Genomic DNA, 25,032 nt, shown 5'->3' on the forward strand with positions numbered 1-25,032 from the left:
CATGAATTTTACTTTTTTCATTTCAGTAATTTAATTTAATTATCTATGAAAACGAAAATACTCATTCATTTAATGAATTCATATTATTTAACTCATATTGATAATTTTGATTTTTCCACGCATTTATTTTAATTTTAATATTTTATAGATACCATTTAATCAAATAATTTTATCAGTGTAATTCTTACTATTTCATTCGTTTACTGCATTTAATTCTCGTTATTTCTCATAGTAATTTTAATATTATTTGTTATTTTATTAATTTCGTGCTTTTCATTTATATTATACATTATATACACATTGTATAATATATATACACTCTTTTTAAATGACATTAATTTTGTTTTAATAATTACTTCACTTCCACTCTAAAAATGTTTATAGCGTATTCCATTTATTTTGTTGATCCAATTTGTTTTGCTAATTTTAAATTACTTTGCGCTTTTGTTTATTCTATTAATTGTTCTCTTTTTATTTATTTAATTCAATAAAATATTTAGTATTTTTTGCATTTCATTGAATTTATTAAGTTTATTTATTTGAGCCATTTTGGTAATTATGCTCCAATTAATGCTTTTGTTATTCTAATGAGTTTCATTAATTTTATTCGATAATTACATTAGATCAATTACTCATTTATTTGATTTCATGTTTGTATATTGTATTTTTTTGAATCATTTAATTAGTGTTATTCCATTCAATTTATGCATTTAAACAATTTAGACATTTTATTCATTTAATGCACTTTATTAATTTCAAGCATTTTTCATTTTGTTCATTTTATTAATTCCGTTGATTCTATTAATTTTATAGATTTTATTGATTGTATTAAATTGATTGACTTTCTTGATTTTATTGATCTTATTGGTTTTATAGATTATATTGATTTTATTGATTTTATTAAATACTAAATATTATTGATTGCATTATTTTTTTTCCTCCATCTACTTTATTCATTTTTCCATTTTTTCACTTTGTTCATTTTATTAGTATTATTGATTTTCCGAATTTAATTAATTGTATTGATTTTATGGATTTTCAGAATTTCATTAATTTTATTAACTATATTGATTTTAATGGTTTAAATGATTTTATTCTTATAATGATGTTCATAATTCTGTTGATATTATTGATTGTACTAAATTTATTCATTTGATTCTTTCATTTTATTAAATTAATTAAATTCATTACAATAATTTATTTATCTTTTTAGGTTTATTATTTTCATAATTTCATACATGTCGTTCATCCTCTTCATTTTATTCGTGTTATTCATTTTTGTATTTTTTTCATTCCATTAGTTTCATTAAATTTAAATCTTTAATTGTTTTATTCGTTTTAATTATTTTATTCATTTTAATCATTTTACTCAATCTTTTTATTTTTTAATTTTGATTATTTTTTTTAATGTATTCATTTTTCCTTTTTACTATTTATTTTGTTTCATATTTTCTATTCATTTTTTTATTTTCATTCATTTACTTTTTTTATCCATTTAATTTATTTAATTCAAGAAAGTGTGGAACGAACATTTCTTTCCTTTCCCGGTTGCATTGCGTTGGAAGTGGCTGGCTTCGTTATTGGCCATTATTAAAATAATTGAAATCTTTGAATTCATTGAATTCGTCAAATTTTCTTCACCCGCGTTTAACGCATAAGCCAGGTTTAAATGTACTGGTGAACCGAGGATGAAGAAATTGGCCCTAATTAATTTTAATCAAAAAAATCAGTCCGCAAACACCTGTACTAATTATAGTTAGGTTTTGTGCCCTTCATGCATAAAGACGGTTTTAAATCAATTTTCTCCTTAGGAAGTGATATAACATTTAAGTCATTTAAATTATTTAACTCGTTTAAATAATTTAAATAACTAAAATCTTTTAAATCATTTAAATCATTTAAATCATTTAAATCATTTAAATCATTTAAATCATTTAAATCATTTAAATCATTTAAATCATTTAAATCATTTAAATCATTTAAATCATTTAAATCATTTAAATCATTTAAATCATTTAAATCATTTAAATCATTTAAATCATTTAAATCATTTAAATCATTTAAATCATTTAAATCATTTAAATCATTTAAATCATTTAAATCATTTAAATCATTTAAATCATTTAAATCATTTAAATCATTTAAATCATTTAAATCATTTAAATCATTTAAATCATTTAAATCATTTAAATCATTTAAATCATTTAAATCATTTAAATCATTTAAATCATTTAAATCATTTAAATCATTTAAATCATTTAAATCATTTAAATCATTTAAATCATTTAAATCATTTAAATCATTTCAATCATTTAAATCGTTTAGTTCACTTAATTCATTTGATTAATTTAATTCATTTAATTCATTTAATTCACTTAATTCATTTAATTCATTGAATTCATTGAATTCATTGAATTCATTGAATTCATTGAATTCATTGAATTCATTGAATTCATTGAATTCATTGAATTCATTGAATTCATTGAATTCATTGAATTCATTGAATTCATTGAATTCATTGAATTCATTGAATTCATTGCATTCATTGAATTCATTGAATTCATTGAATTCATTGAATTCATTGAATTCATTGAATTCATTGAGTTCATTGAATTCATTGAGTTCATTGAATTCATTGAATTCATTGAATTCATTGAATTCATTGAATTCATTGAATTCATTGAATTCATTGAATTCATTGAATTCATTAAATTCATTGAATGCATTAAATTCATTGAATGCATTAAATTCATTGAATGCATTAAATTCATTGAATGCATTAAATTCATTGAATGCATTAAATTCATTGAATGCATTAAATTCATTGAATGCATTAAATTCATTGAATGCATTAAATTCATTGAATGCATTAAATTCATTGAATGCATTAAATTCATTGAATGCATTAAATTCATTGAATGCATTGAATTCATTGAATGCATTGAATTCATTGAATGCATTGAATTCATTGAATGCATTGAATTCATTGAATTCATTGAATTCATTGAATTCATTGAATTCATTGAATTCATTGAATTCATTGAATTCATTGAATTCATTGAATTCATTGAATTCATTGAATTCATTGAATTCATTGAATTCATTGAATTCATTGAATTCATTGAATTCATTGAATTCATTGAATTCATTGAATTCATTGAATTCATTGAATTCATTGAATTCATTGAATTCATTGAATTCATTGAATTCATTGAATTCATTGAATTCATTGAATTCATTGAATTCATTGAATTCATTGAATTCATTGAATTCATTGAATTCATTGAATTCATTGAATTCATTGAATTCATTGAATTCATTGAATTCATTGAATTCATTGAATTCATTGAATTCATTGAATTCATTGAATTCATTGAATTCATTGAATTCATTGAATTCATTGAGTTCATTGAATTCATTGAATTCATTTAGTTCATTTAACTCGTTCAATTTATTTAATTTATTTAATTTATTTAATTCATTTAATTTATTTAATTCATTTAATTCATTTATTTACACAAAATTCATTTAATTCATTTAGTTCATTTAATTTATTTGATTCATTTGATTCATTTAATTCATTTAGTTAATTTGACTAATCTAACTCATATAGTTCATTTAATTGATTTTCATTTTATTTATTTAATATAGTTTGATTTTCATTTAATTCATTTATGTACTTCATTTAACGTGTTACACCACCGTAGAACACGAAAAAATAGGCACATTTCAGAAAATTTTCAAAATTCAATAAAGAGGTGAATCGAGATCTTATCAAATGGAATTTGTAATACTATTTGTAAAGAACAAACAATATTTTTTCTAGTAATTTTGTCACTAGATGGCGTCCATGCAACCTTTTCCCGTAGACAGTAGGTGAAGAAATAGGCCCTTTATTCATTCGACTCTTAATTTAATTTAGTTAACTCATTTACATAATTAATATCTTTAAATTGGCTTGATTTATTTATTAAATTCATTGAATTCATTAGTTAATTTAATTGCTTTAATTTATTCAGGTAATTTAATTTTTTAAACTAACTTATTTATTTTATTGATTTACTTAATATATTTGTTTTATTAATTTAATTAATTCATTCAATTTAATTAGTTTATTTGAGTATACAATTTAAATTTATTTATTAATTAATTACATTGATTCATTTCATTCATCAAATTTACTGAAATATTTGCTTCATTTATTTAATTTAATTAATTCAATAATTTTCAGTAATTAAATTATTTAATAATTTAGTTGATTTAATTCATTTGATTCAGTTAACCCTCCGGAAGTCACGCAAATGGCTCACTGAACGAGCAGCCGCTGGTGCGCTAAGACTATTTCGCTAGATTTTCAAAGCAGCGTGCACTCAGTGCACTAGCGCAACTTCCGGAAGGTTAATGAATTTGCTTAAATACAATTCATTTAATTCATTAAGTTCATTTGATTCATTGAATTCAGTTATTTCATTTAATTCATTCAATTCGTTCAATTCGTTTTATACATTTAACTCTTTTAATTTAATTAATTTATTTGATTCATTTAATCCATTTATTTCCTTTGTTTCATTTGTCATATTTATTTATTTTATTTGTTTATTTATTTATTTATTTATTTATTTATTTATTTATTTATTTATTTATTTATTCATTTATTTATTTATTTATTTATTTATTTATTTATTTATTTATTTATTTATTTATTTATTTATTTATTTATTTATTTATTTATTTATTTATGTTTCATCCTACTTGTAGAGTAAGGGAACACCCTTATAAAATTTCTACAATTTCACGTTCGTTACCTCAATCTTTTTCATACGAAATACTGCTAAAACTAAACATAGACATATAAACCCTATTCTTTACTTTATCGCTCAGCCGACTCAAGTGAGATCCCTTCATTTAGTCAAACTATACATTGACGACAGAATCTTGCTGCTAAATTGACACATTTGATTCTAATTGGAAGAAGATTCCACTGGATGATTGCACGAACGAAAAAAGTACTACTATAATGAGAGGAGTAATGAGGTATAAGAGCAAAGTGACGAACTCTGGCGCTTCTAAAAAGCTTCAACTTGTCAAAAAGATATTTTGGACCATTGTGTATAATATTATACAAGGTGACATAGCATCGGAATTGCAAAAATTTGTTAAAATAACAGCCCAACAGTTGCCACTGTAACAAGGTGTGTTACGCTAGCGAACCTTAAAAAAATAAAAATCCATCGAACACAATGTTTTAATGATACTCTTAATCGATTATAGGAAGCAGCTGAAGCATTCATTGATTCCAAACCATAAGAAAAATAAAGCAATAAAAGTGGTTTAAACAGATTAATTTTTCTAGAAACATGAAGCATTTCCTCGGTAAATCTTAAGTGGCGTAATCCTGCAATAGATTTTCCCACATTGAGTATTTATTTAAGAATCCCATTCAAGGTCTGATTGAAATATCACGCCTAGATGTTTATTTCATTTAAATCATTTAATAAGCTTAAGTGATTTAATTATTTTTTTAATTGAATGATTTTATTATTTAATAAATAAATTAATATTATTATTTAATAAATCAAATAATTTAATTAATATCATTTATTTACTTAATTTTACGCATTGAATTCTATTAATGCATTTGATCCATTTACTTCATTTAATTAACTCAATTAATTCAATCCTTTCAAATCACTTAATTCATTTCATTTAAATGATTTAATTTACTACTCTAAATACATTATTAATGCGATTAATTATATTAGTTTTACTATTTTATTCTTTCATTATTTTGATTATTGTTAAGAATTTTATCAACTCTAACAATTTATTGATTGTATCAATCATTTATCATTTATCATTTTTCAATTTATTCAAAATAAATAAATTTATATTTTATAACCCTCCGAGCTCTCGATCGAAGCAGTTCGTTTTCTGGTGCTGTGCATAAAGTGAACAAGAATAAATTGTCAGTGAAGGTCAACCATTGTTCGAGGCAGTCTTTGTTCGCCGGTGCCCAGGCTGGTGAAGTGAATACCAGAATAGCCGGAATCGCCGCTATATAAGCTAAGTATTTTTTTTTCTTTCATTTCCCTTTCCCCGATCGGTCTCTACTTCTGCCCTTTCCCCTGAATATAAGTTTCATCTCTCGTTTACACCACGTGTTATCCTCGTGCCTAAATGGCCGAGGGCGAAGTAACATTGGATGGGAATGATATTCCCATGGATATACCGGATAAACCCGAAATTACTCCCTCCCCTGATTCCCCCAGTCCTCCCCGTATTAAAACATACCCAGCCAGTTCGACTGGACCCTGGGTGGTGTATTTCCGGCCCAACACGAAATCGCCCAATATTCTAGAAATCTCACGGGAGCTGACTGCCAACTACCCGTCCGTGGCTCAGATAACACGTGTTCGAGCTAATAAGATACGCGTTATAGTAAATGACCTCGACCAGGCAAACCAGATTGCTCGCAGCGAACGTTTTACGAAGCAATTCAAAGTGTATGTGCCTTGTAGAGTTGTGGAGATCGATGGGGTCGTCGCCGAACCGGGTCTAAAGTGCGAAGACCTGTTGAAGTACGGGGTTGGCTGCTTTAAGGACCCTTCACTTCAAAAGGTGAAAATTCTGGAATGCAAGCAATTGTATTCCGCAAAAACTGAAGATGATAAGACAACTTATTCTCCGTCAGACTCGATTCGGGTGACTTTCTCCGGATCTGCTCTTCCCAACTATGTCCTCCTGGATAAGGTTCGCCTACCTGTTCGCCTATTTGTACCGCGGGTAATGAACTGCAGCAATTGCAAGCAACTGGGCCACACAGCCACTTATTGTGGCAATAAAAAACGGTGCGGCAAATGCGAGGGAGAGCATGAGGATGACGCTTGCGGTGGAGAAACTGAGAAGTGTATTTACTGCGGGGGCCCTCCGCATGCTCTTAAGTCATGCCCGGCGTACAAGCAGCGCGGGGATAAAATTAAGCGCTCCCTTAAGGATCGCTCGAGGCACTCTTATGCAGAAATGCTAAAGAATGCTTCGCCATCTGTCCCTTCCGAAAATTCCTTTGCTCTTTTGGCTGGCGTTGAGCAAGAATCTGACGACCCACAAGAGGGAACATCATTGGTTAACCCAGGGGAATCCAGGAAGAGGAGAAATCTAGCCTCCCCTACATTGCCTCGTAAGGGTGCCAAGGTGTCGTCCACTCAGAGTGCGCCAACCGCAATCAATAAATCCAACGGAAGTGATGCACAAAAGCCGAAGCAATTTGCTCCAGGACTTGGAAATATTAATTCTAACAAGGAGTACCCACCACTTCCAGGGACACCAAAAACCCCAAGTGTCCCCTTTTTTCAAACAGATACTCAGTCCAGTAGCGGACTAATGAAATTTTCTGACATAGTGGACTTAATTTTCACAGCTTTCAATGTTACTGATCCTCTTAAAAGCCTTCTGATACGTTTTCTCCCTATAGTGCAAACATTTTTGAAGCAGTTGACTACTAAATGGCCCCTCCTTGCAGCGATCGTATCCTTCGATGGCTAAGTCATCGAACGAGGTCACCGATTCGATCACTGTTCTACAGTGGAACAGCAGAAGTATCCTCCCGAAAATCGATTCCTTTAAATTTTTACTAAATAGTCTAAAATGTGATGCTTTCGCATTATGTGAAACTTGGTTAACTTCCGATATAAATCTCAACTTCCACGACTTTAATATAATTCGTCTGGATCGAGAAAACCCCTATGGAGGAGTACTTTTGGGGATCAAAAAGTGCTATTCTTTCAACCGAATTAACCTCCCTTCGACACCAGGCATTGAAATTGTCGCTTGTCAAGTTTTAATCAAAGGTAAAGACCTTTGCATTGCTTCCATCTACATTCCTCCTAGAGCCTCGGTAGGGCACCGAACGCTTTGTAATATCACGGAATCCTTACCGGCACCGCGGCTAGTTCTGGGAGACTTTAACTCGCACGGTACGGTATGGGGCTGTCTTCATGATGATAATAGATCAACATTAATCCAAGATCTTTGCGATAATTTCAACATGACCATCTTAAACACGGGAGAAATGACGCGGATTCCTACACCACCAGCACGCGCAAGCGCGTTGGATTTATCGCTTTGCTCGACATCGCTACAGTTAGATTGCATGTGGAAGGTGATCCCTGATCCCCACGGTAGCGATCATTTGCCTATCGTGATTTCAATTGCTAACGGTTCAAGACCATCGGAAACAATCAATGTCTCGTATGACCTCACACGGAACATTGATTGGAAGAGTTACGCGACCGCGATATCCGTTAAAATCGAATCCACTCAAGAACTTCCTCCGGAGGAAGAGTACAGGTTTTTGGCTGGCTTGATTCTCGACAGTGCGAATCAAGCTCAGACTAAACCAGTACCCAGCGCGAATACCCATGGACGGTCTCCCACCCCGTGGTGGGATAAAGAGTGCTCAGAGCTGTACGCGGAAAAGTCCACTGCATATAAGGCCTTCCGGGAAGACGGGTTACCCGCTAGCTATCTACAGTACGCGTCGTTAGAAAGGCGAATGAAGAGTCTAATGAAAGCCAAAAAACGTAGTTATTGGCGCCGGTTCGTCGACGGGTTAACGAGAGAAACAGCGATGAGCACTCTTTGGGGTACGGCTCGACGTATGCGTAACCGTAATAGTACCAACGAGAACGTGGAATATTCAAACCGTTGGATATTTGCTTTCGCCAAGAAGATCTGTCCGGACTCTGTCCCGGTACAGAAAACGTACCGCGCCGCGTCTCCTCACGATACCGCGAACGAAACACCGTTTTCGATGGTGGAGTTCTCACTTGCTCTCTTATCATGCAACAATAACGCCCCAGGGTTAGACAGAATCAAATTCAACTTGCTGAAGAATCTACCTGACACTGCAAAAAGGCGCTTGTTGAATTTATTTAACAAGTTTCTTGGGGGCAACATTGTCCCTCATGACTGGAGGCAAGTGAAGGTCATCGCCATCCAAAAACCAGGAAAACCAGCCTCCGACCACAACTCATATCGGCCGATTGCAATGCTGTCCTGTATTCGGAAGTTGTTCGAGAAAATGATCTTGTTTCGCCTCGACAATTGGGTTGAAGCAAATGGCTTACTGTCAGATACACAATTTGGCTTCCGCAAAGGCAAAGGGACGAACGATTGCCTTGCGTTGCTTTCTACAGAAATCCAAATGGCCTATGCTAACAAAGAGCAGATGGCATCAGTCTTCTTGGATATTAAGGGGGCTTTTGACTCAGTTTCTATCAACATTCTGTCAGAGAAGCTGCACCAGCATGGTCTTTCGCCAATTTTAAATAACTTTTTGCTAAACCTGTTGTCTGAAAAGCACATGCACTTTTCGCATGGCGATTTAACAACATCGCGATTTAGCTACATGGGTCTTCCCCAGGGCTCATGTCTAAGTCCCCTGCTCTACAATTTCTACGTGAATGACATTGACGATTGTCTTGCCAATTCATGCACGCTAAGGCAACTTGCAGACGACGGCGTGGTCTCTGTTACAGGGCCCAAAGCTGCCGATTTGCAAGGACCATTACAAAATACCTTGGACAATTTGTCTGCTTGGGCTCTTCAGCTGGGTATTGAGTTCTCCACGGAGAAAACTGAGTTGGTTGTTTTTTCTAGGAAGCATGAGCCGGCGCAACTCCAGCTTCTATTAATGGGTGCAACGATCAACCAGGTTTTCACATTTAAATATCTCGGGGTCTGGTTCGACTCTAAAGGTACCTGGGGATGTCACATTAGGTATCTGAAACAGAAATGCCAACAAAGGATCAATTTTCTCCGAACAATAACTGGAACATGGTGGGGTGCTCACCCAGGAGACCTGATCAGGTTGTACCAAACAACGATATTGTCGGTGATGGAGTACGGGTGTTTCTGTTTCCGCTCCGCTGCGAACATACACTTCATCAAACTGGAGAGAATCCAGTATCGTTGCTTGCGCATTGCCTTGGGTTGCATGCACTCGACCCATACGATGAGTCTCGAAGTGCTGGCGGGCGTTCTTCCGCTAAAAAATCGATTTTGGGAACTCTCATATCGATTGCTCATCCGATGCGACATTCTGAACCCGTTGGTGATTGAAAACTTCGAGAGGCTCGTCGAGCTTAATTCTCAAACCCGATTTATGGCCTTGTACTTCGACTACATGGCACAGAGCATTAATCCTTCTTCATATACTCCCAGCCGTGTTCGTTTCCTAGATACTTCTGATTCTACTGTATTCTTCGACACATCCATGAAGGAAGAGATTCGTGGAATCCCGGACCATATACGCCCGCAAGTGATCCCCAATATATTTTATAATAAATTCCGAGAAGTCGACTGTGACAAAATGTTCTACACTGACGGATCAAATCTCGATGGGTCCACTGGCTTCGGTATCTTCAACAATACTATCACCGCTTCATTCAAGCTCAATGATCCCGCTTCAGTTTACGTCGCAGAGTTAGCTGCAATTCAGTACGCCCTTGGGATCATCGACACTCTGCCCACAGATCACTACTTCATCGTTTCGGACAGCCTCAGCTCTATCGAGGCTCTTCGTGCGGTGAAGCCTAAAAAGCAATTCCCGTATTTTCTGGGGAAGATACAGGAGTCCTTGTGTACGTTATCTGAAAAATCTTATCAGATTACCTTTGTTTGGGTCCCCTCTCATTGTTCTATCCCGGGCAATGAAAAGGCCGACTCATTAGCAAAGGCGGGCGCATTAAATGGTGACATATACGAAAGACCAATCTGCTTCAAAGAATTTTTTAGTATTTGTCGTCAGAGGACACTCAACAGTTGGCAAACCTCGTGGAGCAATGGTGAACTTGGACGATGGCTACATTCCATTATCCCAAAGGTATCAACGAAGCCTTGGTTCAGGGGGATGGATGTGGGTCGGGATTTTATTCGTGTAATGTCCCGACTTATGTCCAACCACTACACCTTGGATGCGCATCTGCGGCGTATTGGGCTTGCGGAGAGTAGTCTGTGCGCTTGTGACGAGGGCTATCACGACATCGAGCACGTTGTCTGGGTATGCGCCGGGTACTTGGACGCCAGGTCTCAGTTAAAGGATTCCCTTCGGGCCCGAGGTAGACCACCCAATGTCCCAGTCCGAGATATACTGGCAAATCGTGATTTCCCCTATATGTCCCTTATTTATACTTTCATAAAAACGACAAATATCCCAATTTAGCCCCTCTCTTTTTATTTCTCGTTTTAGAAGCTTTCTCTTGCCTTGTGGGACCGATCAGCTCCAGACTGCAACTATGTAACCGCCGTCGCACTTACCACTACGGAAACTGAAGCGAGAGCGACTCAAGGTCCGATGACTTTTGAAGGATTCCCCGCGGGTCCGAAGAATACCATCCGCTAATCCGACCTACTAGACTGAGGCGGTAATCTTTCGCTGATCTCCCGTTTGAGCGAAAGTTGCAAGTTTTGCTCTTCTCTCCTGGTCACCATCTACGCTTTCTCTCCCCTGTCCTTGATACAACTGCTTCTACAGCCCCCCTCTGAATATCTTGACCAAGCATAAATCTGCGCTAAAAAAGTTCAAATTTGTATTCTGTATTCCTAGTTTTAAGATAGTTGTAATTTTACCTCTTTGTTAAAACTATTGTCCCCCATCTTGTAAATAGAATTGTATCCCTAGTCTTAAAACACCTGCGAATTTTCTCATAAATATTTGTTCCCCCTTTTGTGTACCAAACTATATTGTTAGTTTTAAGATAACTGTAAATATTTCCTAAAAATTATTACTATTGAATTCCTTGTTTTAAAATTTTTTCATAAAAAAATCTTTCGCCCCCTCTCTTGTATATAGAATCTTATTTCTAGTCTTAAGATAGCTGTAAAATTTTTCTTTTTTAAAAAAATATTTCAACATTGTAACCTCCTAGTTTTAAAATATACAAAATGTAAAAACAAAAGAATTTGGCACCGCCAAGCTAACGCATTTGTGCCTATCAAATAAACGAAATGAATAAAAAAAAAAAAATTTATATTTATTTATTTGCACTTATTTAATTATTTTTATTCCTTTCATTTATTGATTAGCCTTGTTTTCTTCATTAGTTTAATTTATATTATGCATTCTACTCTTTTTAAAAGGTTATTTTTTAATTTTTATTTAAATTCTTGTTAACAATTTCATTTATTTTGTATATTCGGTATTTTGTTCGATTTGATTTTTTATTTTCGCTAGTTATTTTTTTTATTCGAGATTTTATTTCCGCAAAAGTTTAAACTGTGTTCACCCCATCTTTAGTTACATGCGTACTTCTCATGAGTTCTGCAAAGTTATGAATGAGCAAACAGTGATTTGGAAAAAAAAAAAAACAATGTCTCATCTCACTGCTAAGTCGATTAAATTGGAGCTTCATATATTCCAACGGCATTCAAGCAGCAAGGGCTCATAGATATTGAAGATATGAACGTTGACCCACAGTACCCAAGGTGGAGTAAATGCTTGAAGGATGAAAATATAGGAAAACCAAACTTTACGTTTCTCGACGACTTCTGAAATACACGAGTATTTTAATTGGCCAGTTTTATCTTTATATGTGGATGACCTTAGAATATTGCTTGCAAAAGTATATTTTTCGATCATTTTTGGTATGTCTTGAAATAAGAATATTTAAACTATTAGTTTACACTGATAACAAACACAGACTTAACACTTGTGGTGACAATATGACGATTGTCAGCAAAGTGAATCTGTCACCAGGGTTTAAATCAATCTGCAGATCTTTTGGCATTTTGGATTCAACAGATAAAAGTTTGATAATGGTTTGCTGACATTCGGCGAAAAAAATATGGTGTTTAAGTCGTGTGAAGCAGTTTCTAATAACAAGCAAGTAGAACGCCAAATGCCAAATGGTTAAAGAGACAATTAAAATTAAAAATGTTGACCTATTCGATATACACAAAATTAACAATTGATCGATTCATGCAGGAACAGTAGACCGTGCAGTCTGTCATCATCCTGCCAAATTCACTTCCAACCATTCACAAGCCACGGCCAATGATCTCGCCTACTCCCCGTAAATCTCCGCCATCGAATGACCCCCAATACAAGTTGATCAGCCGAAAACAACGACAGCCAACTCGAAGCAACAAAAACAAAACAAGAAAACCAAATTGTTTATGGTGGAAATGTCATGACATTTCATTAAAACTTCCATCGCTTCGTAGCCGAAAGCGCACATATCCTCATCTCACCAGCAGCGGATCGGTGGAGATCATGCGGGTACCCGAAGAAGGTGGCAGCCGGTGGGTGGGAAACAAACATCCCCTCGATCGGTCCTCGATGTGTTGTTGTGAGCCCTGGTGAGTGTAATCGCATTCATACGCACACTACCATACGGTCGCGACCATCAGCAACAGCGGCTCTGATTGCCGCCGTCCGCAGCAGCCTAGATCCCCAGAGGCAGCGGCAGGTATTCTCGAAGACATAAATAAATACACGATTTAAAATCAACCCGCAGATAACCAACATGCACACCAACACGCTGACACACGGCCAGCGAGAGGAGATCGGTTTTCCTGTTGTGTACCGATTTGTGGGGACCCTTGAGATTACGGGAGAGGGGGGCTTTCTTGAGGCCGCTTTGAATAATTTATTGGGTGAAGTTTTGAAAAATGGCCTTGCGTGAAATCGGTATTATGGATGACTTATGCCTAGGACTTAGCTGTATTTTGGTAATTAACTCCGCAATAATCCTGATTGCTGTCCTGATGCTTGCAGATTACACATATCTCATAATATCATGATTTTAACCGTACCGTATCGCACACCTTGACCAATAAAGCAGATCAATCCATGTTGATTTAAAACATATTTTCGTAGCACAGCTTTTTCAAACCAGGAATGCTCTCACGCAAAACATTTTCCTTACATGACACTCGTTTAAATCACTACGGATCGACGGCGATATACACCTTACCTCTCTCCCTCTCACGCACTGCTTCCCCCGCAGCTTTGAAAACACAACACACAACACATAAGCTATAGGCACTGTCACTGAACCACCGCACCGTGGAGACCAACCCAGCGATCCCTGCCTGAGTGTTCAACGCACTCCCGACAATCTCGTTGTTCTCGTCTTCTTTGAATCCCACACGCGCAAAAAGTCGCCAAACTTCCGGAAGTGACCCGGTCCGAAAATCACGCGGAACTTATAGTCTTTGCACCCTACGCTGGTCCGCCCGGGGGATTCTGCGCGCCAATTAGCCGTCAATGTACTACTTTTAACGTAAATTGCGACAAAATTCGACGAAAATCCTCTAGATTTTAGCAGGTGTCCGCTTCGAACTAAACTACTACCAGCTCTAGGTTTCTTAGCAACTGCGCACCGATCAGACTGAACGTCGATCACAGACGTACGTGCGATCGTTCCTGCCTGGTCTTACTTGCACAAACAGCGAAAGAGACGCCAGCAGAACGTCTGTCTTGCCCTGCACCGAAACTAGTATTTGTGAGCAGCATGCGGGACACAAAGCTGACAAAAAGGAATGGCTGCTGCTGCTGCTGCACGGTCTGTGCAGTGGCTGAGAAGTGACTTACGGACTTGTGTCGGTATGTGTGTGCGCTTAAGCCGCCTGCGGAGGAGCTCGAAACTGCTGCGATCGTGCACTGTTGCCGCTGGTGGGTGTGTTTGCGTGCGCCCGCTGACAACTCGCACCAGTGTCGAGAGCACGGCTAAGCCGCCGAGAGTGACTTGACTCGAAGAAGTTGATGCTTTTAGAAGAAAAGAGTTTCTTTATTTTATTATGGTTCGGGCTGTTACTTTTCTCTCGCAGGGGAAAGTGCGGTGCTCTTGTGGTTTGCTATTGGGTTTACGTAGTTGTAGTTGTAGTTTACGTAGTTTACAGCAAAGCTAAGTTTTTTTCAGGAGAGTAATTTTTTCTAACGTAAAAATCTATACATATAGTGTTGATAAATTTAGCTTTATTTTTATATTTTGAATTTGTAAAATGATTTTTTTAGCTGCTGTGGACGATATCCAAGACTATACAAAAGATCTCTATACACAACAATCTAAAATTAAAAAACCTAGCAGTGAGATAATGCTATCAATAAATATTAGGATGCCAGTTATTTATGTTATGCGACATTTGTAATTTTGTCCATCGCCGGTCAAAACATGGATCAAGGCATCAAAAACAATTTGTTCAAAATTTGATCAAAATTGGATCATATTAACACGTGTCTCAAAGCGATTGAAATTTAATATGGGAATCAGGTGTATTTTATCATACCTTCTATATGAAAATTCATTACTTTTTTCACAGTGATCGATGAATTTTGAAACTTGGTAGAGTACGAACACATGATTCAAGGCTTCAAACGGATAGCTCCTTGAATTTAAAAAAAAGTTTTAAAAATATTGTATTATGAAAATGCTCAGATTTCGCGTCTTTCTTTGAAAAAAATTGTTCATATAATTTTTTTGGAAACCTTTCATAGTGCCTTTGAAGTTTACCAAGTTTCAAAATTTTTCGATCACTTTAAAAAATGTTACGAATTTTCATTTGATCTTATGGAAAATACAAAAAGTTCCCAAATAAAATTTCAATCGCGTTGAGGCATGTGTTAATATGTTCTAATTTTGTTACGATTTTGCCAAATTTTTCGAGCTTTTATTCATTTTTGTCTGGCGATAGACAACATCCCAACATCGCAAAAATAACTACTACCCCAATAAATATGTATATCCATTATTCACATTCATACATTCATGATATTGAACTTTTGAAAATTTTCAATGCAGCTTTCTAATACAAGAGCATAGTTTGAAGCATACATCGAGTCACCGCAATGATTAAAATTTGAGTGTGAAACCATCACTATAAGGAAGAGTATTTGATTCCCTGGTCATATCTCAGAATCCATACGCATAAAGGTATCACAATATAAAAAGAAAATGAAATATTTGCTCGTGTATGATGTTTAAAACACAAATCTGATGTATGTATTACATATGGTTTGGAAAAGTTGTGTAATATTTTAAAAAATATGTGTATAAATACATTTCGAAGATCTTTTCACAAATTTTTTGCCCGGTTGTATGAGATCGTCGAACTAATTATTTATGAATATTTTCAAGTACGATTACTTTCTAAGGGCTTTTGTCTAGAAAAACACGTTTTCGAATAAAAAGTTTCACAACACATACAAAAAAAATAAATTAATTATGTTCACCTCACACAAAAGGTGTCTTTGATCCCTGTAACACTGGGTGTTTTTGATCTCTATCATTAGTTCTCTCAAGCACTTTTGAAATGCATAGAAATAGAAAAACATCGCTTTCATAACATACCTGTCACTATTCATTGATCTAAAATGTTTTTTGCGTGAACAAATGGTGGTATAAGTTATTGAAGGATAAAAAGTCAGTTAGGCAGCACTGATTTACCGAAAATATTTGTCTTGACTTTCAACTGTGGCTAAAGTTTGTCGTACATGTAACAAGGTAGTCTTATTAATTAATTTGGCAGGACAGGTAATTAGCTGAAATTTCGTGTCTATAAGCCATAGTGTGCTTTGTTTCCAGGCCCGTAGCCAGGAGTTTATTTCGGGAGGGGCTTAAAAAATTATTGTATAAAGCTTTTTTATTTCGATTATACAGGTTTTAACCTTATGGTTATTCGCCTCTTTTTGGGTTAGAAAATTTCTTTAGAAAAATTTCTAACCCTACATGTGCGGGATTGATGAACGAACCGTGATGAGCTGCGTAAAAGGTAATCAATTTACCAACTACGCTTTACCCGCCCCTGCATAAAGCTTTTAGTTCTAATTACTTCATATTGTCACTAGAAACTAAACGAAATTTTGAAAAGTTCTTAATGAAAACAAAGCCAAATCTAAGACAATCCATGTTCTTTGTCACAAGAAAGGCTATAGTACATCAACGAATTATTGATGTTTAATTTGATTTTTATTATTTATTTTTATTTACAAGTTACAATTTACTCTCGTTGCAACAATGGATATTCTAGAGTTCTCAGTATTTATGCGCTAACCGAATATGACAATCCTTGACGGTGCTGGAAAACGCAAGGTGTTCTAAGCTACACGTTTAAAAGGTGTAGATGACGCTAAATCGAAATGAGTAGAAAAATATCCATAAAATGTTCGATCGAAGAGAATGTCGAAATTTGCACAAAATCTTCTGATTTAGCAAACGAATTGTAGATGGTTCAACTTCTATTTTCTTGATCTGGCGTCCTGTAACTATTACCAGTTCTAATGCATCATGCTAACATAATTTTTTGGCATACCCCAGTTAGGAAGGAGGATCTTTGGTGATCAATAGGATCAAAATATATGGGCCATTCCACGTCTGATTTACAATCAAAATTTGAATTCCTTCCATTTTTTTTCTTGCATTCATTAGTTAAAGTAATTGACACGTATTTTTTATTTTGGCTAAATATGATTTTTTTTTTCAAGTTATTAGTTTTTGAACTTTTGAAGTTTATAACATTGAACATTTTTCAATCACTTATAACTCGGAAACGATTCGATATATGGAAAAAAATATTAAATAAAAAAGTTGTGAGCTTACTGATAAAAATAGCAATTTCTTTTTGTTATATAACTTATGAAATTTGCAATTGTTTGAACCAAATTTAATTTTTTGAAGCTGGACCAATTTTTTACTTATTATTTTCTTTAAATATTAAAAATCATGTTAAAATAATTGTGCAAAAATTTGGGAGTGGATATCAAAATACTTTGCAAGATATTACAATTATAAACTTAAAACAAGGCAATTTTACACCAAACGCCTAGTGATAGGCCTATTGTAATTGAAATATCTCGTAAAATACTTCGAATTTCTTTCTGAAATTTGTACACAATCTTCTCGATATAATTATAAATTATTTGAAAAAGCTAAAAAGATTTTTTTGGCTCCACCCTGAAAAAAATTTGTTACTAATATTTGCATAATACATACATTATTTAACAAAAACAAATATTACAAAAAAAATCCGCCGAGATCTTCCGAAAACGCAGCTTTTATTATTTAATGCTTTTTTCCAGAAATCTAATAGTTTCTCAGTTATGAGGGAATGAAAAATGTCCAATTCTATTAAATTTATAAAACTTTTAAAAATCACTATATTATTAAAAGTCGATATTTGTATGTATGTGATTTATGGACTCCCAAACGGCTTAACCAATTGCCGTAAAAATTTATGCATAGTAGGAATTTGTTATGGAGCGTGTTTGTGTGCTATTGGTGGGGATTTTCTGCCTACAAGAAGGCGCTTCGGAACAAATTATGGTTTCCTCCTATTTCGTTGAAAGTCGCATCAACGTGCGATGGGTATTAGCTAGTACTTTATAAAGTTCAAAAACTCATAACTTGACAAAAAAAGTCAAATTCAGCCAAAGTAAAAAAATCGTGTCTATAATTTTCAGCTAAAGAGTGCAAAAAAATTGAAGGGAACTAAAATTATAGTTGTAAATCGTGGAATGACTCGCATTCTGCAAATTTAAGACTTTTTTGGGGGTATTCTCATGTCAAAAGCAAATATTTTCTAAAGTCCCCCGAAATCAAATTTATTTTGATTACATAACTATAATAAGAAGATTATGTGAAAAATTCAGAATGGAACTCGAAGTGTTACGAGACATTTCAGTTATAACAGGCCTTTCGCTGGGCGTTTAGTGTAAAATTGCCATGTTTTATGTTTATAATTGTAATATCTCGCAAAGAATTCCACTGCCAAATTTTTACACAATCTTTTTAACACGATTTTAATACTTAAATAAAATAATAAATAAAAAATTTGGTCCAGCCTTAAAAAAATTCAATTTGTTTCAAGTAATTGCAAATTTCATAAGTTATATAACAAAAAAATTGTGATTTTTTTTGGTAAGCTTATTTGAAAACGCAACTTTTTTATTTAATATTTTTTTCCATATATCGAGTCGTTTCCGAGTTATCAGTGATTGAAAAATGTTCAATTTTATAGACTTCAAAAGTTCAAAAGCGAATAACTTGAAAAAAATATAATATTTAGCCAAACCAGAAAATACGTGTCAATTATTTTTAGCTAAAGAATGTAAGAAAACAGTTTGGAAGATGCTTGACGTTTATATTAAGCGCACATTGCTCTAATCTATTACAGAAATTCAATTTGCGTATGATTTAACTAACTTTCTTTATTCAGGCCAATATCTAGCATAAAATGAGTTTTGTTAGATACCATTACTAGCGATAAATGTTAATTTTGGGACAGTTTTTGTACTCAGTTTTCTATGAAACTTCTAATTTTTTATTATACAATTCGTTTACTTGAGTCGGTTCAATGCATTAGTTAAATGAAGCCTTGAGTCTTTAATATATTTCCACGATGTAAACAATGAAAATGATAAAACGCTAATGGTTGTCCAACAGATCTCGTGCGATTGACCTGTTTACTGATTGAGAAATATTTTTCATAACCAACCGCGTCTTGGTGGTCGTTCATATCTATCTTGTACACTTCCGTATTATTATCGTGGTAACTGCTATGGACATGGCAGTTCGCGAATATCTGATTTAATTTTTGTTTTGTCCCCTTCCTCAATGATGATGCTGACTGTTAATTTTGAGATACTAGACGCAGTTTTTGCCGTCAATATTATATGAACAGCAGCCATAAATTTGGCAATTGTTTGTTTTTCAGGTAATCGTATTGGAGACTATGGATGTGCAAAGATGTAACATGTATGATGATATTATCGCATTGCGTTTTGTGCGTGCAGGGTCAGCTAGGACGAAATCCTAGCTGACCCTACCCGTCTAATTCCTAGATGAGTCCTTTATAATAAATTACATTTTTTCCAAATGTGACAGGAATCTTTTAATGGCCACGGTTCAAAGAAGTTAAGTTTGTTTATTGGGGCTTTAACCTCCTGGTCGTTCGCCCGCGGTTCAAGTAAGAGGTATCAAATCTTGTAGACGAACATTGATTTTCTCATCATCCATATATATGAGAATCAACCACGTATTACAAGTTGCAAAATGACTGGTTTCGCCTAGGCTAATTTGTTGAGTAACATAAGTACTGAATGCCTGACAAGGTAGAACTCGTTAAAGGCGATGTTCGTAAGCATAACCTCTATTTTCACCTTCAGCAAATATTCCCCATCATGAAATTCGGTTATGCAAAAATTCCAGAAGTCAATAGCCTCCACGTTTGGCTGGAGCACCACTTCTTGCTTCTACGATTCAATCATCCGACGGATCACCCCAGCAAGAATTAAAGTAACAGTTTCTTTTGTTCTTCCGACGAGTCACACAATATGAAAGGAAGTGTGTTATCAGACTCGGCATACTGAGTAGATATCGTGACCGATGTCTTCGGTGGCTCGAAATAGCAATCTTCCTCACCATTCTCCCATTAATTTGTTGAAACCAAACAAGATACAATTTTTTTACGAGTTACCGAAAAACATGTTGCTTCTTAAATTTATTTTTGAAAAGTTTCGGGGGGGGGCTTTAGCCCCCTAGCCCCCCCTCTGGCTACGTGCCTGTTTGTTTCTTTAGCCGTAATTGGCGGGGGATCAAGTTACCACACGTTTTTACGTTCATATTACTGACAGGACATAGTACACATTATTCATAGGTCTTACAATTTGAATTGACTACAAGATGGCGAGATATGCAATTGAAATTTTTATTTCATTGAAAAGTTATGAGAAAAAACAAAAGCGGGATCAAGCGTACCCACTTTTCCCTATTGTACATTTCAATTTCAATTGAACTATCATACAAGTGTGTATACTTCTTGAGAATAAGATAAAAGTGCATATTCACGTCGAGGTTCCCTGAACAGTTCTATTCAAAACCAATTGGCATTGGCAAACTGTCGCGAATTCGCATTTTCACCACAATTTTAAGAAGCGTAGTGCATAGCAGACTTGGGTGATAGTTTTAAATTGGAATTTACTGAAGTGTCTCAACAGATTTATTTATTTATTTATTTATTTATTTATAATGTGTTATAATGAAATAAATAAATAAATAAATTTACTTGCCTTAGGAAAGTTACTTAACTAGCGCAGTAGACTTTTGTTTCTATTTATGTTATTAGGATTTCAAAAGTTAAATGTTAGGATATCGAAAATAAGTGGACATTTTCCTCAAGTACTTTACAACACAATTTTGTCTCGTATATAACATGTATTTTTATTGGACTTTTTTTCGAAACCAACATTGTTTGCTCATTTTCACCCATTTCACAATTATACATGTGCAATGTTCACAAAAATCTTAATTATTTTTACAAATTCCCGGGCTAGGCCTATAATATTCTTGAAAATTGTATATATTTTGGTGATCCAAAAACCATTGTTGAAGATGCTATGTTCATCGTAATAATATATCATACAATTAACCTAATATCCACATAAGGCTGTTCAAACAATCATGGCGCTCAACTCTAGAATGAAAAATTTTATTATAATTCAACAGGTTTGGGGCACTTTTGTAGAGCTTCAGTTTTTTTAATTCTTTTTAAATTTTTTGAAGAAACCTACAAGGACCTTAAAAGACAAGTTGTATTTAAAAGTTTCAAAAAAGTAGTTTTATAATTTATGGATCGTCTTAAACTTAACGAAAAAAATATTTTACCTGCCATTTAAAAAATATGCGCAAAACACATATTAAAATTTTTGTTTGAAACCTACAATCTATCTTGGAAACTACCGCTTATTACTAAAATCTTAATGAAAAAGCATTTTCAGTTAACCGTACTTCTTCCGTATAAATTTGCTTAGTGCCAAATGAAAAGCATTTATTTATCTTACATAACTTTTTTATATTTGTAATATACCATTGCGTTCTAAGATTGTTATCGATGTTTTCAATTTTAAACTGATAAAATTCGAGATTTGGCAACACCGTCGCGAAAAGCACAAAATTTTTCTCTCGATTGCTTCAAACAGCATCTCGGGAATGGATTTTAAACGAAATAACAATGGAAACATTAGTGAATGAAAACAAGGTTTTTGACAATTCAAAACGGGTGGTGGTTTCAAGGACCGAGGAATGGTCAGATAGACACAAAAGATGAGGTTATGATATATTAACCGTAACTGAAAAATTCCCATAATTTGATAAACTAAAGCTACAAAATAAAAACAAATCTTAACCGCATAAAATATGCAATATACTACTGGTAATGCCGAAATTTATACGTTTTGTATCTATTTAGAAAAGTAGTCTTTCAGACTTTCTGGTGGTAAGTAACGAATTTACGACAAGCGTCGAAAAATAAATGGGCGAAAATACAATGAACGGAAAGACAAAAAGTCGAAAGACAAAAAGCCGGAGCACAAAATGTCAAAACCAAAAGGTGTAATAAAAGAAATTTGCAGATATTAATTACCAAACAAAAAAATATGAATAAATTAATTAATTAATTAATCGATTAAATAATTAATTAACTAATTAATTAGTTAATAAATTAATTAAAGAAATAATTAATTAATTAATTAATTAATTAATTAATTAATTAATTAATAATTAATTAATAAGCAATATAAATAAATAAATAATTAAATAGATAAATAAATAAGCTCAGATAGACTTCTCGAAGTTGCATTTGATTATGAGTGAAATGAGTGAAAATGAACAATTAACCAAAAAAATGATACTTGAGAGAAGATAATCATTCTCGCTGTGAATGTTTCACTGACGCAAAATTTTCCTAAAATGGTCAATAACGAAGCCTGCCACGTTCAATGCTGTTCTATCGGGGAAGTTATGGAATGTTACTTCGATACTCACTGCTGATAGAGACCGAACTACCTCTACATCTCCACGAGCATTACGGGACAGGAATTATGTTAGTAGGAGAGGGAAAAGATCACGAATTGTCTTGATAGACTATATGATCTTAGTAATATACAGGAATTTTGAAATTTTTTATCGAATCGAAGTGTTGTATCTTTTTAATCCGTTCATGACCACTACCAGAATTTAGGGGCGGGCATAGCGTCGTTGGTAAATCGATTGCGTTGAACGCAGCTCATCTGGGTTCGATTCTTAACCCGCACATTGGGTTAGAGAATGACGCTAAGGTTAAAACCTCTATAATAAAAAAAGAACTATCAGAATTTTTTAGTTTATGGCCACGGATTCGCTTCCGCTCGGAACGAAACTGAATCAGCATCTAACAACTGTCAAAATGTATAAACTGAGAGCGGTTGGTGCCAAAACCCAACCCAGTTCCTGGTACGAGAAAAAACGCCATAAGATTGTTCGTACCCTGCCTGCCACCGACCGCGAGGAGGCAAGAAAATGGAAGTTCGGTATCCGAGGTGAATGGTGACACAGTATGGCCTCATGTTGCACAAACTACAGCTTTGCTTTTCCCACATAAATAAATAAATAGAAAAATAAATAATTAAATAAATTAATTAATCAAGGGAGGCTTCTGGTGTAGTGGGCCAAAAAATCGTCTTCTTTTTCATCCGCTTAATTGTTAGTACTGACCCGATCAGAAGGACATAACTGATTTATAACACCTGGAGTTATTTATTTCAAAAATATTTTGAAACAGAACCTGTTATAAATGCGGCTGGTTAGATGTTAAAATAACAAAAAATAAAACAAAAACCTGGCTAATGATAACAAAATTGTAACAAAATTTGATATGATTTTATCAAAGTTAAAACTAAATGAGATATAATTTTTTTTCAAAAGTATATACGTCCTCTGTGAGCCTGATCAGAAAGAAATAATAAAATTATCACATACTGTGTTACTTTGTTATGATAACAAGTTGTATAATAACTCTGGTCTCGTTAGTTGGTAAAATAACACCAAACATAACAGAAATTCTTCTCGTGGGTCAAAAATATGACAACCTGTGATAGGCTTCTATCAGAATTATAACAAATTTTGTTAGGTTCTCCCACGGCCAATATAGCTTGTATTACCTATTGTATAGTATCAACAAATTTAGCGTGCAGGTCTAAAAATAGAATAGAGAATAAAAATATAGCATACATTAAGGCGTTTTCGTTTGGCAGCAAAAAGCTTCATGTAACAAAAGCTTTTTATAGTTTGGTCAAATGATTGCATACATGCTGGCTCATCGTTATTTCGAATATATGACACGCTGATGGTTATTTGTGGATTATAGCGATTTGAACCTGGGTATTCTGAGTTTTATGTGGATATTTTCTGCATGAACCAACGGCGTTGCTGTCGACTGATGTTTAATGTTAGCATAATATTCCTCGCATCCGTCAAGGGCAAAACGATTATAGATGCATCTTGTTTCCAGAACGCACACATTGAACTTTGCCAAAGCCTAAGGACTGTTTGTTTTCCTTGTACCATACGCTTTGTTTTCATGCAGTTTTACTCACTACTACAGCTGCCTATATTACGATAGATTGGATAGCTTTATAGTATCTTTGCAGATTAGGAAAGTGGGGCTATTTTTAGATTCTGAATAGTGTGCTTCGGTGCTTTTCTTGTACGTTAACATCATTTACACGATTTTTAGTAATAATATCGATGCGATATGGTAACATTGAGCGGATAATTTACATACATTATTTAACGGAGAAAGCGACAAAATGTTATTCATGATTCCGAAAGAAACAAATACCAAAGTTTCGAGGTTTGCTTTGTGAAATTTCAAGAGGTTTTGTTATTAGCACTTTTAATATGGGGAAGATTGAGTAAACCAGTACAAATATCTAAACCTAATAAATTCCTATACATACAAATCTTTTACGGTAGTGCAATCTATCAACTGCGAATATTATAACAGATAATCAGAAAATTCGAGAAATTGTTGAGGAAAAAAAGTTGAATAACGCATGAAAAGAGACTTCAGCGTATTAGTAAATAGACGGTCATTTGTGTAATGTAACAATCATTCCCAGTCGATTGATTGATTTGTGGGGCTTTATCCAAATGGTCATTTACCCGATTTACAGTGTACCGTTAGCGATCAAAGATAATTGTGGAAGAACATATGTATAAC

The 25,032-nt window shown here is 33.9% G+C and overlaps 1 protein-coding gene across 4 annotated transcripts in view; it reads right to left on the bottom strand.

The window, feature by feature from the left end:
- The window catches only part of LOC131691722 (protein grainyhead), a 774,648-nt gene extending 760,289 nt beyond the window's left edge, over positions 1-14,359 (bottom strand). For all 4 annotated transcript variants that reach the window (XM_058978335.1, XM_058978337.1, XM_058978338.1 and 1 more), the window contains exon 1: positions 13,974-14,359. The gene's annotated coding sequence lies outside the window, so the exon portion shown is untranslated. The remainder of the gene's footprint in view (positions 1-13,973) is intronic.
- Between the last annotated feature and the right edge of the window lie 10,673 nt (positions 14,360-25,032).

This window comes from Topomyia yanbarensis, chromosome 3, assembly GCF_030247195.1.
Source record: "Topomyia yanbarensis strain Yona2022 chromosome 3, ASM3024719v1, whole genome shotgun sequence".
Lineage (NCBI taxonomy): Eukaryota > Metazoa > Arthropoda > Insecta > Diptera > Culicidae > Topomyia > Topomyia yanbarensis.